We start from the raw sequence: 12,645 nt of genomic DNA, 5'->3' as shown, positions 1-12,645 counted from the left end.
TCCCTCCACCATGGACGAACAGTTGCAACAGTGTGTACTGTCTACAATATGCACTGCAAAACACACCCGAGTTCCCAAGGCAGCACCTTCCAGACCACGACCACTACCATCCAGAAGGACAAGGACAGCAATACCTGGGAACATCACCACCTGGAAATCCCCCTCCAAGTCACTCACCATCCTGACTTGGGAACATATCGCTGCTCCTTCATTGTCGCTGGGTCAAAATCATGGAATTCCCTCCCTAAGAACACTGTGAGTGTACCTACACCTCGGGGACTGCAGCAGTTCAAGAAGGCAGCTCATCACCACCTATTCAAGGGCAATGAGGGATGGGCAATAAATGCTGGTTTAGCTGGCGACGCCCACATCCCGTAAATAAGTAAAGTATTGAATGCCGAGCGATTGTCAAGGAAGAACATCCTGATGTACACATCTTCAGTGTCCGGGTGCCCCAGGGTTCAGTAAAGAGTCAATGAAATCTGCTGTTGACCCGTTGTGACTGTGGGCAACGGGAGCGGATCCCAGTCGCTTCTCAGACAGGTACCGCGTCTGGGCCGGAAGCTTTCTGATATAACACCCCCTCCCCTCCTGAAGGATGATCTCACATCGCCCTCAGAGACTGAAATCACAGTTTCATCGGGGTTTGTGGGAGTTCCTGAAGGTGCCTCCATGCTTTGACGGCCAAAGCGAGCAAACTAGCACTGAGCTCATCCGTGAGCAAAACCTTGTTGAGACCCACGTCAATTGATTTCTCTTTGTAAGGGGCGGTAACGTTGAAGCCCTCCCACAGCTGTCGCGCTTCCTTCAGTGATTCAGAATTGCTACTTCACACGTGAGATGGCTTTCCAGAGATCATAGTCGGACCTCTTGTATTTTGTTGCTACCGATCTGGCCCTCAGCAGACTGCGGTTCTTGTTCATCCAGTGCTTCTGGAAGGACTCTCTCCAGAATAATTCAGAAGTGCTTCTGAATAATTTTGCAGGGTACCCTCGTAGGGTACTTGCTCTTTAGCTTCTGCCTGTATACAGGTAGGAGGAGAACAGCCAAATGATCAGATTTCCCCAGTTGCTGTTTCGGCATGGAACACCAGGCATTCCTAATCGTAGTACAGCAGCGGTCGAGTGTGTTGGGCCCCCTGGAGCTGCAAGCGATATGTTGAAGATTTCTTTAGACAAGTCTGATTGAAGTCCCCGACAATGATTTACGTAACGTTTTTATTATTTGCCCTTAGTACCTCGAGTTCCTGCTTAACATCACCTTTTGATATATTGCGGACAGGTTTGGGAATCAATTGAGGATCACTGAATTTTTTTTATTAAACTCCATCTGTTCGTCAGACTTTTTTCATTATCATCGCTCTGTATCCTTCTCAGTACCAAAAGCACCACTGATATTCTGGATATTTTCATACTTAATAATCTTATCTTCTAGATTCACACTGAAAACTTTATTTTATAAGATATACGTTAACGGTTACAGAACCGAACCTGTAGTTCACGGGGGTCAAATTTGTAAACGGACCTTACTCCATTATCAGGTATCTCCTGTTAACTGTCCAACTTGGCATATAGTTTACCAACTTGGTTTGCATTCAATAAAATCGAATATTCTGGCTTCCCCGTGGCATCTTTTCAAAGTTCTCTGTGACGGAAACCATATCAAATGAACTGTCGTCATTAATATGCTGTTATTTCATTGGAATGTCTCACTGAGTAGTTAGATGCAATCTGACGTCAACCAAAATGGCTATCCCTGATCAATCCTTGCCTTCCGAAACAATGGAGGTTTATTCCATACTGATATTTTCCCAGTGACGTTGGACGACTCGCTGGCCTGTAGTTGTCCAATTTACCCTTTCAGGACCTTCTTGATTAATCGCAACACAACTGATGCCGACCAGATGTCTGGAACCAGACCCACACCATCACCTCCTTTGCCTTTCACGGCAGCCCGGGATACATCTTGGTAAGCCAAATATATTAACTTATGCCTGCTAAGAGTTTGACTACAACATCATATTTAATGTTTATATTGCAAAACGACGCTTCCTCTCTTCCGTGAAATCTGCAACTTGTCTTTCTCCTTAATGAATGCCGATCAGAAATTGCCATTTATACACACATGCTGTTCGCTTCCTTGTTTGTTAACGGGGTTTATTCTGTCCCTGTTATACCGATGATGTTAACAAGCCAATATATTAGATCAGCAGTAACATCCAAAGACAGTAAGGCGGTTGTACAAGGCTCCGGGGAGAGCGAAAGGCATGACAAGGCACAGAAGAAGTCATGGTCGCCAACTTTAATCAAAGAAAACCACTTGTACCACTGGACCCGGACTCCTGAGGTCGAGAGAGTGGAACTATTCTAGTGCAACGGCTTTTCCACTGTTAAAACTCCCGCACAGGTCTACTGTCATTGTTGCATACGACGGACAACTATCGCAATAGAAATATCATACTATTGTATTCAGTACGTTGCCGCGTCCCTGATCTCTTCTTGCAGGGAAAGTAAGAACAAAGTACGACAGGGTAACAGGTCTGTCAGTCCTTGATATCAATACCCACTACAATTCCAATATAAATTGCACGTTAGTCTTCATGCGGTCGATTTCCAAACATTCCCTATCTGTTCATGTGCCGGAGTATATGGCTCTTAAAATTTCTTATACTGTATTTCTGTAACCACCTCTATGAATTTTGTACCCCTGAACGTGAATTCTTAGTCTCTTCTTCCTTTGCAATTATCCTGCCTTTACTATCCCTTGACATCGAGTATCCTTTGGACCTGCTAACTGTACTTTCCATCTTCACGGGACTCGATGTCCGTGAAATTCCACTGACTCAATTCTAATGACGCTCTTGTGGGACGTATACTTACCTGCAACTAGCTGTTATAACATTGTGCCAGAGTGTGAACGGAATCGGAACTTACGTGAAACACGTTGTGCTCTATGATGGAGTGGAATCAGATCGAATATGAGAGGAGGTCGGACAGTATCATGTCATTCAAGGGAATTTAATGAGGCTGAATATGAAATTCAAACCAGGTCGAACTGGTAAATGGGAAAATATCATACAGGTGTCGCTATCAAACCACAATTCAGCAAGGGAAGGTTGGGATCTGCCGATCTACAAATTTGGAAGACCCACTCAGGACAGTCGGATAAGCCCACAGATGAAAGGGGAACACATTTAGTTAAAAGTTTTATCATTCCGATAGATCACACCAATTTGACACATGGTCGGTTTGAAATATCATATTGCTCTGTGAAATTCCAGGATCCGGGAAGGGGAGAATTTGTTTATACTTATTTAATTTCATTGGCCTAACTTAGTCCGTTAATTTGAGATAATACTTATCATTAATTTGGAAAACCATGAAGGCAATTACTGCAATGTCCACGGCGACACTGTCCTGAGAGAGCGGCGCTGAAACTTGGAATTGCGTAACAAAATGCAGGGAAACGTCTAAACGATGTGAGGTGGGGACTGAAGGTCGTTTGAAATGATATCTTAATACCAGGAAGAAAAACACTACACTTCTTCACCCATCAGTGTGATGAGCCCTTTGGATGTCAAGTTACCCTCCGAAGTAAACACGGGGATTTCAGCAGGGACTTCAATCGTCTGTAGCCGTCTGTTCATATTCTATTAATATCTCTAAATATTATGAAATCTCATTGTCCCATTGGGGATCCCGACGCATATAAAAAGTCATTATTTAATTCGAAGACATTCGCAGCAGCATACAGAAACAGACATCATTTCACGGGCAACAGGTTAGAGAGATATTTCATTGTCGAAAAAAACTACACGAGTATTGGTACCATTGGTGTTCCTGGTCAAATTCCGTAATGATTCCCTGTGTGTGTGAAGAACGTGCAGGCCAATTACACCTTTTCGTTGTCTGATCTGATTACATTGATAACTTTCTGGAAATTATGGGGAGCTAAACGTCCAGCCTTGGGGGAATCTTAGGGAGGCAGTTTCCGACAAGAAGGCTTGGTGTGCACGAGTCCATGAGGTGTCGAAGAGACGGACTCGACTTAACTACTGCACAACAACAACAAAACGTCCAGTGGAAAGAAGGTACTAAGGAAAGTTAGTGTAAGTAGACGTAGAGCATTACATGAATAAACAAACAGGAAATGGTCAACTGTTCTGCAGGCACCAATATGGACATTGGTACTTATTTTGTGCCGAGCTAAAGTTAATTCGCTCTTTAATAATAATAGTCGGTGTCTTTATTTTACATCGGAACGACGTTGACTGAAGCACTCGATCCCACGATGGACAGAGCAAAATGTTCTTTTGTCTTTTGGAGAAGGTGGGAATGATGGTTGACGAGACACGGTTGGCTCCAAGTGAAAAGCTCTGAGCTGATGGATTATATATCAATACCCGCGATAGGACTCTAGCCAAACCTGCCTAACATATAAACTGAAGGACAGAGAAAAGGCCGAACTCCAGTCACTGATGAAGGGGGCAGAATGGAGTGTAACTGAAGGCAGTGAAACTGTAGAGTTGCAAACGCACAAAGGGATTAGAAGAGCCGGTATAGCTTTGTGAAAAGGGTAACGGTTTTTAACTAAACTAACCCAGAAGTTTATTGATAAAATTCGACAACTAGATAGGAGAGAAATGGTGGATTTGCAACATTTTAATTTTCACAGCATTTCAAAAAAAGCCAGTTCAGAGATTGGGAAAATTAGCGCATACAAGTTGGATGTGAGACTGTGCAATAGAGAGAACATTGTCGGCAGACCAGAAATACTGAGCAGCAATGCATTGGTAGGACTGGCAATGTCTTGTGGTGTGGCAGGAATCAATGTTTTCCCCAGAGTTCTGGAGGATATTATAAATAACTTAGATAAGGAAAAATAAGGTAACATTTCAGAAATTGTAGAGGGCATCAAACAGTGGGGTTGTGAGGATGATGCCATTCGAGCGAGTGGAGAAATATCATCAGCTTCAGTTTGAGCTGGGTAAATAGGCAGATCCTCACTTCTTTGTAGATAGGATGAAGGCAGGGTAATACATATTCTAGGTGGTTGTGAAATGTTGACAAACAGGAACAGGATGTCACCTTACACGATAGTAAAATTGGACATACATCGAGAGAATAGAGTTGGTATTGGCTTACAAAGCAAGTTGATGAGTACTGAACTAGTAATACCCTGCAGAAATTCTGCAGTGTCCTGATGAGAACTCATATGGAGCAATGTGGTATCCTGATCTTAAAGTTCAATGGAGTATGTAAGGGAGGTCAACAAAGTTCATCACACTGATTCTTCACACGCTGGGAAGATATATGTGAGGTAAATTCCTCAAGGTCAATATTCACTAAATTGTAAGTGTCACATCTTATTGAAACATGCACATTTCTGACAGGGACCGGCAGAATAATAAGGATATAGTCAGATATATGGACTCAATGGATGAACGATTGTGGAAGGAAAACAGAGGCAAGGCAATCAGTTGGATTATTGTCCAGGGTTAGACTGAAGGGCAGATGAGACGCAAAAGGTGAAAGTACCTACCGTTGCTACAGTGTTCGATGTGTTAAAGTCAAATCAGAATAAAACTTGGGACACCAACTTCTTAGTTACCACAGTTTATTGCACACCCTCCTGCAGGAGTTTGAGACCCAGTTGTCAGAGAGAAGGCACACAAGTACTGCCACCATCAGACAGGTGGGTCCACTCCCTCAGGTATATTTATACATAGTAATCCCCATACGTTACTTTTGCAAGATGTTATTTGAACTGGTATGCCTACCAAGTCTGTTGGTGCAAAACTTAGTTACAGATGAGAGCCTGCTAGATCAAGGCTTAATTACAGATGGATGTGTTGTCTAGTCCTCATCAGTTACTCCCTTTGCTAGGCCCTGACTTGATTACAGATGGATGTTCCTTCCTGTCCTTATTGGTGAGTTATCCTCCCCTTACTCAAAGAGTGTACAATGTACAATGTTATCAAACTCTCAATGCCTCCCTGCAAGCCAGGGAGAACTGGTATAAAAACAAAATGCTGGCAGAACTCAGCAGGCCAGACAGCATCTATGGGAGGAGGTAGTGACGACGTTTCGGGCCGAAACCCTTCATCAGGAGTGAAGTAACATGGGATGGTCGAGGAGAGGATTAAGTGGGGGGAGGGATGAAGTAGAGAGTTGGGAAGTGATAGGCTGAAGGGAAATAGGCTGGGGGAAGGTGGAGAATTATGGGAAATACAAGAAAGGTAGGGCTGGGGGAAGATTATAGTGAGGGGGGAGGAGAGAGAAAGAACCAGACTAAAATAATAGGATGGGGGTAAGGGGGCAATCACTTGAATATTTTAAGTATTCTCAGTGACTGCTGGCCATTCATTATACTCAGTGAACGGTAAACCACGGAGCCATTGGAAAAGTGTTCCTGTAGTTAGGGGTGCTGATGAAGAGCGTTCTCTAAACGTATCTGAGACGGTTTTACATGGGACAGGTCGCTGATTGGGAGTTACTGAGCAACATTAAACACATTCCTCCGAGGCCACATTTTAAAAAGTGGCTAATAGACGATTTTATGACCTGCTCCTCACTGGCCCGATGAGATCATCTAAGCAAGCCCGTCACTGTAGTTTTGCAGTCAGGGCACTGCCAGTTCAGAAACATGCACAATCCTTTGCCGGATCCGCATTAGCCTGCGCCCGGGAAACTGCAGCGGGACGTCTGTTCACATGTACTCCATATCGTTGGAATGAAGGCCAATGTCGCAAATGCCCACGGAACTGTTTGTTGCACCTGGAATCCTACTTTTAGCGACGTGTGCAAGGAAGCCAAGTCACGTCGTAGCGGCACTTTTACCCATTTTTCGTCGTTCGGCTAAACTTTTATATTTAATTCATCCACCCAAGTGTTTGGTTTGGTGACTGAATAGCTGAAACCAAGTCGGCGATCTCCGCTGCAGTCCACTAATATTTGCCGTGCACCGAGAAACGCCTCACTTTTAATACTCTTCCCGGTCTGTTAATCTGTTCTGCCATTTACATTATTGGAAAACTTCACAAGTTTCACCAATTTGAGCAGTTCTGTTATTTCCTCACGCGTTTTACCGTTGAATCCTCTGTAATAAACTCTTCCATTAAATTTAATGTGATTTTAAGCATCCGTTGTGGATTATGTATTTATAATTAACTAGTGGTGTTACACACTGCAACCTGAAGTTTCAAATAATGCGGAAGTTTAAAATAATTCTTAAATCGCTCTTTCAGTGCTGTAGATCGATGTTATCGGGCCATGAGGGCAAGTCAATCAGTCCCATTAATTTCACAAGCATGTTTAATAACTTTGATCTGCTATAGTTCCTACCTTTCTTTGTACTTTTCGCTACCCAGTGCGAAAGAGATCAAAACTGTTCTACTCATTGCAATCGCAAAAATACGTGTGAAAATCCTAAGCTATAAAATCTATTCCGATACAAGTTGCCGAGTTTTGACTCTGTAGAAACCTACACTTACCTTCCCAAATCTCCATCGCTTCAGACATTAGAATGAACTTTTATTCTTGTAAGACAATTCTCCGAGTTCATCCTTCTCAGCGGCGTCGGCGTACTTGTTCCTTTGCTGAAATACTTAATGATGAAGAATGTGTTTTATAGACAACGATATATTGTCACGAGGTGGGGACAAGGGCGCTGGGAGAGGACCCACAAGCAGGACACAAACACGTCTTCAAGTACAATAAAATAGCGTTTATTACTCGCTACACAGAAGACCAGGAAGTCGAGGCCAGAGGGGAACACGAACCTCGGACTAGGGGACTGGGGACTGGGACCGCCGCGGCCCTCGGACCTGCACCCCGGGGACTTGATTCGCCGCCGCCGCCCTCGGACCTGCACCCCGGGGACTTGATTCACCGCCGCCGCCCTCGGACCCGCACCCCGGGGACTTGATTCACCGCCGCCGCCCTCGGACCCGCACCCCGGGGACTGGGACTGCCGCCGCCCTCGGACCCGCACCCCGGGGACTGGGACCGCCGCCGCCCTCGGACCCGCACCCCGGGGACTGGGACCGCCGCCGCCCTCGGACCCGCACCCCGGGGACTGGGACCGCCGCCGCCCTCGGACCCGCACCCCGGGGACTGGGACCGCCGCCGCCCTCGGACCCGCACCCCGGGGACTGGGACCGCCGCCGCCCTCGGACCCGCACCCCGGGGACTGGGACCGCCGCCGCCCTCGGACCCGCACCCCGGGGACTGGGACCGCCGCCGCCCTCGGACCCGCACCCCGGGGACTGGGACCGCCGCCGCCCTCGGACCCGCACCCCGGGGACTGGGACCGCCGCCGCCCTCGGACCCGCACCCCGGGGACTGGGACCGCCGCCGCCCTCGGACCCGCACCCCGGGGACTGGGACCGCCGCCGCCCTCGGACCCGCACCCCGGGGACTGGGACCGCCGCCGCCCTCGGACCTGCACCCCGGGGACTGGGACCGCCGCCGCCCTCGGACCCGCACCCCGGGGACTTGATTCACCGCCGCCGCCCTCGGACCCGCACCCCGGGGACTTGATTCACCGCCGCCGCCCTCGGACCCGCACCCCGGGGACTTGATTCACCGCCGCCGCCCTCGGACCTGCACCCCGGGGACTTGAGACCGCCGCCGCCAGACACTTGGATACCATGGATCGCTGCAGCCAGAAACGTGGACACCAAGACACAGGATAAGGAATCTTGAACTAGGACTCCTCCAGGTCAGGCACCGAGCCGGGACTCTTCTTCGGGAGTAAACACAGACACCGGGCATGACATCGAGCCAGGACTCCTCCAGGTCAGGTACCGAGCCCAGACTTCTTCGAAGGGTAGACACGGACAAGGGGCATGAACGTCGAGCCAGGACTCCGCCTTCGACTCACCCCTGGTAGATTAACCTTGCCCGGACCCACTCTGGCGACGGAAGGCGAATTGCTGGTACTCCGATGCGGGCTGGATCACTCTGGCGACGGAAGGCGAATTGCTGGTACTCCGATGCGGGCTGGATCACTCTGGCGACGGAAGGCGAATTGCTGGTACTCCGATGCGGGCTGGATCACTCTGGCGACGGAAGGCGAATTGCTGGTACTCCGATGCGGGCTGGATCACTCTGGCGACGGAAGGCGAATTGCTGGTACTCCGATGCGGGCTGGATCACTCTGGCGACGGAAGGCGAATTGCTGGTACTCCGATGCGGGCTGGATCACTCTGGCGACGGAAGGCGAATTGCTGGTACTCCGATGCGGGCTGGATCACTCTGGCGACGGAAGGCGAATTGCTGGTACTCCGATGCGGGCTGGATCACTCTGGCGACGGAAGGCGAATTGCTGGTACTCCGATGCGGGCTGGATCACTCTGGCGACGGAAGGCGAATTGCTGGTACTCCGATGCGGGCTGGATCACTCTGGCGACGGAAGGCGAATTGCTGGTACTCCGATGCGGGCTGGATCACTCTGGTGACGGAAGGTGAATTGCTGGTACTCCGATGCGGGCTGGATCACTCTGGCGACGGAAGGCGAATTGCTGGTACTCCGATGCGGGCTGGATCACTCTGGCGATGGAAGGTGAATTGCTGGTACTCCGATGCGGGCTGGATCACTCTGGCTTGTCGTGGCGGCAGCAACTTGCAAAAACTTCTTAACACTATCACCCCAAACGGCTAAAGCCAAGGGCTTATAAGCTGCCGGTTCGGGTCGAGGGTAGATTACCTTGATTGCCAAGTTCAAGGGACGCGTGAAACGGAATTAGAAGGGAACAAGGCGTCAATGGTCCGGATCGCAACCTAACTAAATTTAAAGGGGAACCGATCCGGACCATGACATATATGCCTGTTCTATGGATTTGATATGTTCTTCTACAAGCCACGAAACAGCGCTGTTTCCGACACATAGTGTAACAGCGAATAACAATACAAAATTCTTTCTCTAATTATGACCACTGCCTCCTTACAATTAACGTACTAGTGTACTGTCTCAAACTGTCCGTACCAATTCTCCTACTCTTGTAGTCTCCTTGTCCCGATTCCGAAGTTTGTTTATGAACCCGCTGCATCGTCCCTTGACCAATCTACCTGTACATTCAAGTCATGTATTACTGCAATTTTCCACATTACACGTGGTCATTGTTTGTTAATGTTCAAAGCAACGGCTGCTCTGGACCTACGGACCGCAACATTTTCTGTTTCGGATCTACTCTCATATAAACCTTTCCTCATGAAATTTCAAGCCAATTGCCTTCCTGAATATTGCATTGATTTCATCGTTTAGGAAAAATATAAAATACCATCTCAACCATCTTTGCCTGACTCTCCGAAATTTTGAATGTCCGACCAGGTCCAGCTTCCACCCCTGGCCGCCGCGCAGTCATACTCCTTGAAAAAAACGCATGTATTTGGGGTGTTCGCTCAGTTACATTATTCCACACGTTAAGAAACGAAGATTTTAACTTGTTCTTTTTGAAAATGACAAGCTCTGTCACATTTCTGGACTGTGTCCATATTTTACTCAAGCTTTTATTTGCTTCGTCGGCCTACGTTGTTTCACCCTTTTCTGTCATTTTGCAACGTGCTCTTTGCAGGCGTCTACAATGCAGTTTGTGATCAGGTTTCTGATTCCTCTCTCTCTCTCCAGTCAATTTAGTGGAAATTGCGATACTCTCCCGGGGAAAGTACGGCCTCTCCATGTGCACTACTCGCTATTTGGTGGTCGTGGCGGTGTCGGATCTGATGGTCATGACCACCGAGGTCATTTGGTACCCGATATATTTGGATTTTTTGTATCACTATCTTCCATTAAGTTTCCCGGCATCACACCGGGAGGACTGTTATGCGTGCGCCGGCCTTTTCAGCCGCAGACTATTCTGCTTGGTTCACTGTCGCTTTCACATTTGATCGATCTATTGCCATTTGCTGCCACAAGTTAAAGACAAAATACTGCACCGGGAAAACTGCGGCTGCAATTCTATCAACAACAGACATTCTGTTTTTTTTCTGAAAAACATTCCCTTCTGTTTCACACGTGAACATCAACAATGTGCCGTGGTTCTCTGACGTGATGCTAAGTTATTTCACTGAACCGCGATGGGTGGCTTTTGACTGGTTCGGTGCAGGTTTAACCCCCTTGTTTCCTTTCGCTGTAATTCTCCTGCTAACGGTCTGAGAGTCAGGCACATTTTAGTGGCCGGCCGAGTCCGTAAGGGTTGAAGAGTCCGAGCGAGGGCGAGAATAGCATCGACACGGAAATGGAGAGCGGAAGAAGATCTCTGTTTTTACTTTTTACCATCTCTGGCAACTTCATCATCCTGCGGTGGACGAATGTTCTGGACTTCGTCTATTACCCGATCGCAGGCGCAGGAGGAGAGTGGAGTGATTCTGAATTCTTATTTCTTGCGGAATTTTAGCTGCTGCGTTAACACACTTAGGTTTGCAGCGGCACAATCCAGATCCAGGGATCAGTTGAAGAGCGCGGTGAAATATCCAACCAGATTAATGCTCGGGATTTTTGAACGAATGACCGTCTCCAATACAAAGCTATGTGTGTACACCTTGTCCCAGTATGGACTCTCACTCCAGACAGAACGCCCCCCACCCCCCACCCCCCACCCACTGGCAAAGCAGCGTTGCGGGAAGGAAATGCAAAGAGACAGATTTGGGATTTACAACCAGTTACAGAAACTACTTTTGCCTGACATTGGTTTCGGCAAATTTCCTAGAGTTCTGGCATTTTGCCGACTGACTCTCCCGCAATTAATCTCCTCCCTTTGCAAACTCTGAAACGTGACGCTCCGTCCATCGCTCCCTGCCGTTGGTGATCTTTTCAAATCTTAGTACAGACTTTCCCTTCAAATACCTTCGGACCGTACTCCACTCCACAATCCTCTTGGGCCGTAATACTCACTTCACGATCTTTGATGGCAATGACCTGAGTGGTCGCTATATTAGGGGCATCTTCATTGTAAAACTGAGCTACTATGTACAAACAAAGACCATTCTCACTCTCTCTTAATTCATAACCCTGCACCCGAGATTCTACTGAGAATAGTTGAAGAAATGTTTGTCAAATCCAAATGGCTTCTCTGCCGCAACATAGAAAACAGCTGTGAGTGCCTTTCCACTGCGGAATTGAATTCGTCACACAGATCTTCTCGAGTGTACACGACCGGCACTTTCAGAGCACAACGAACGTTGGTATCAATCGATTGTCTGTGTGGAAGCAGCACTTTGGGCAAAATTGTGGTATCTTCTGCTGGCGCCTGTTGTTGCACGCTTCCGCAATAATCCTACTAGGCAGCAGACAGGCAAGTACCCGCTAATACCCCAAAGAAACCAAAACAAGCATAAGCAATGAAATTACAGGAAAGTGCTTGTTCCTATACACGCAGAAACACACGGACGCACGATGCAAACACGGACATCTTGCCACACAGACTCTTTCCCAGCCGTCTCTTTGCCCGTTATTTAAGCCCCTTGTTCCACATTCTTTTTCCGACCTCCCCCGCCGTTCGTATCCCTCTACCTCATTCCAGGTCCCATATTCGATTCTATCGTACATTCGCCACTCTCCCACTATCTACATCCATCCGACTGGGATCTCCCAAACACAATCTCCTCGCTTGCTTTATGGCCTTGATCTCTCTCGCCCTCTCTC

Source organism: Hemitrygon akajei, chromosome 1 (assembly GCF_048418815.1).
Source record: "Hemitrygon akajei chromosome 1, sHemAka1.3, whole genome shotgun sequence".
In the NCBI taxonomy this organism is placed as follows: Eukaryota; Metazoa; Chordata; class Chondrichthyes; order Myliobatiformes; family Dasyatidae; genus Hemitrygon; species Hemitrygon akajei.
The sequence above is the reverse complement of the archived record's forward strand: the minus strand, read 5'-3'. Positions refer to the sequence as shown.